Below are 2,793 nucleotides of genomic sequence, written 5' to 3' on the forward strand. Positions count from 1 at the left end.
GAATGAGTAATTACCTGTTGCCAAAATAAAATGATAGAGACAAACATAGATACGGCTAATGAGAGAACACTGATCATAGCACAGAAACAACGAAGGCTTCGAGTGGCTCTCGCAAAGAAGAAGGATCCGGATCCAATCACACCAGAAGTAATTAAGGGACACAAAGGTATAATCCAAGCGGATTCATATGATAATTCCATGGACATATAAAGCTCGATTTGAAAAAGTTAGTACCAGTAATTGTTAAATATTTTTTAGGAGATACAAGGTGTAAAAAGTGGATGGAACTGTGAGCAACATTTCAATAAAAGAAAATATCTATTTGTCTTTTATTCATTCTCTTCGCGAAACTTGACAGAAATCCGAACACTCGGAGATACTAGTTAGAATCGAAGTTCTTGTCTTCAAACCAATTAGTTTTACAAGAGATTTCCGAAAAATCGCAATGAATAATTATGCAATAATTGATGTCGGGGGAAAGCAGCTCCTAGTGGAACCAGGTAGATTTTATGACACTTATCGATTTGCATCAATTGGGTGCAAAGTATCAAGTTTTGAAAGAAAGGTTTTAGTCTATCGAGTTTCACTAATTTGTTTTGGGTCTGAACTGATAGTAGGACGTCCATGGCTCAATAATGCTATGGTTAAAATAAGGATTCTGCACAATTGTTTTGACAAGAAGAATTTGATAGGAGAAATATAGCATAAAAAGACTGGTCGGGGAAGAAAATCAGGACATAGACAGGAATTCGTTCGATTCATTGTCGAATCTATCTGTTTGAATGGAAAAAATTTAATGAGAGTTTAAACTACTTTCTGTGAGAAAAAAATGCTGGGTAAAAAGATTTATCTTTATTAGGCTTTTTTTTTCATGCGACTCTAAAAAAATATTAGGATGCTTCTCTTGTCAATTATGCCCAAAACAAGTTTTTTTCATTATATTTATTCTATTGAAACGTATCAATATAGTTGTGTCAATCAACTTGTTTAAACAATTAAAAAAATGTATTAGTTATGGCAGTTCCAAAGAAATGTACTTCAAAATCAAAAAAAAAGATTCGTAACCAGGTTTGGAAAGGTAAATCAGTCGAAGAAGCATTGAAAGCTTCTTCTTTAGCTAGATCCGTTTTAACGAGTCGTTCAAAAAGTTTTTACTACGGTATGACAACAGAAAAAGGACGTTCCCGAACAAAATGATTCCAATTAACGACACTGTCTGTTCATCAAATTTCATTTTTTAAGCTATTACTCAATTGAATTTTATGGGAAAACAGTAAATCAATTTGACTATGTTTCACATACGGGTGATCTCGGTAAAATCGGGATCAATCCTGCTGAGTAGTGGACATAGTATCAGATATGCTTCTTTTTTGAGAATACACACCAAAACTATTTGAAAATGTTTTGATTGGAAGAATCTATAAAATAGAAAAAAGCGTAGTATCTGAATACATAATTTGAAATATCTGTTCCTATATGTTTAGAAAGGCATATCCATCTATAACCGCGAATTCTATTATAAACTAACAAAAAATTTTCTTTTTTTTTTCTAAGCCTGATTATTGAAACATTTCAAAATTTCTATCTTGGAGTTGAAATTTGTTAATAGAGTCAGTTAAGAGATCCATATCTGGATGATTTTGCGTAATGTAATGTCTAGTTTATCGATTGAAATCTGTCCCGAAAACTAATGAACAATTCATAAAGAGCAATAAGGATAATGAAAAGTAAAATTGAGGAACAGGAGAATAAGACGAAATAGCACGAATTCTCCTTTCTTCCTTGTTTCTCCTGATACCACATCGGCTAAAACTTTAGAATCATTGTTAGTCGGAATAGCAGGATTTGAACCTGCGACCCCCATCACCCCAAGATGGTACGCTACCGAACTGCGCTATATCCCGTAATTATATAAGAATTATAACAGCAACCTTTAGTCTTTGCTGATTCTATAAAAAAATCATTATTCTATATTTTCTCCTGGGTTTCCTGCTCATTTCTTTATTATAGACAGGTAATAGCATTGACGCGTTACTCAGCAATATGATACCATAAGTGTAACTAACTGCTAGGCCGCTATGGTGAAACTGGTAAACACGCTGCTCTTAGGAAGCAGTGCTAAAGCATCTCGGTTCGAGTCCGAGTAGCAGCACTTCAGTCTATTTCATGGGATAGCTTCCGACAGAAAAACATCCCTATAAAAATTATCGATTAGTGAGGAATACCGTAAAAATCTATTTGCTAATAAATGAAACTGAGTATAAATTCAGAGTATGAATACAATGGATACCTAAATATGGATTGAGTAACAAAAATGAAAATATCAAGAATTCTTTATCGACACGATGTACACTGATACAGAAAAAATATTTGCTTATATTTCTTTGTTCATGCTTTTCTTCACTACTTTGTCTGAATGGGTCTATTCAATTGGCAAATCTAAAAAGCTTGAAAGAAATTTCAGTCATAAGAGCATGGTAATCACTTTTGTGTGCACAACTGCCCTTATGATTACTCGTTGGATATATTCTAAACACCTGCCACTAAGTAACTTATATGAATCACTTATCTTCATTTCATGGAGTTCTTCCTTAATTTATTTCATTCTTGCTCTTAAAGATCGGGATGGTTGGTCAAGCACAGTTACAGCATCGGGTGCCACATTGATCCATGGATTTGCAACTTCAGGTCTTCCCGGGGGGATGGAACGACAGACACGGTTGATACCCGCCTTGCAGTCGTACTGGTTAGTAATGCATGTGAGTATGATGTCATTGAGTTACGCAACCTTGT

General features: G+C 34.4%; 1 non-coding gene across 1 annotated transcript; it reads right to left on the reverse strand.

Moving 5' to 3' along the window:
- Positions 1–1,830: 1,830 nt before the first annotated feature.
- On the reverse strand, positions 1,831–1,904 carry TRNAP-GGG (transfer RNA proline (anticodon GGG)). The gene has a single exon. It is a non-coding gene; the product is annotated as a tRNA-Pro (tRNA).
- Between the last annotated feature and the right edge of the window lie 889 nt (positions 1,905–2,793).

This window comes from Lygodium microphyllum, chromosome 1 (genome assembly GCF_053477565.2).
Source record: "Lygodium microphyllum isolate KBCC chromosome 1, Lygodium_microphyllum_v1.1.10, whole genome shotgun sequence".
Classification (NCBI taxonomy): Eukaryota; Viridiplantae; Streptophyta; class Polypodiopsida; order Schizaeales; family Lygodiaceae; genus Lygodium; species Lygodium microphyllum.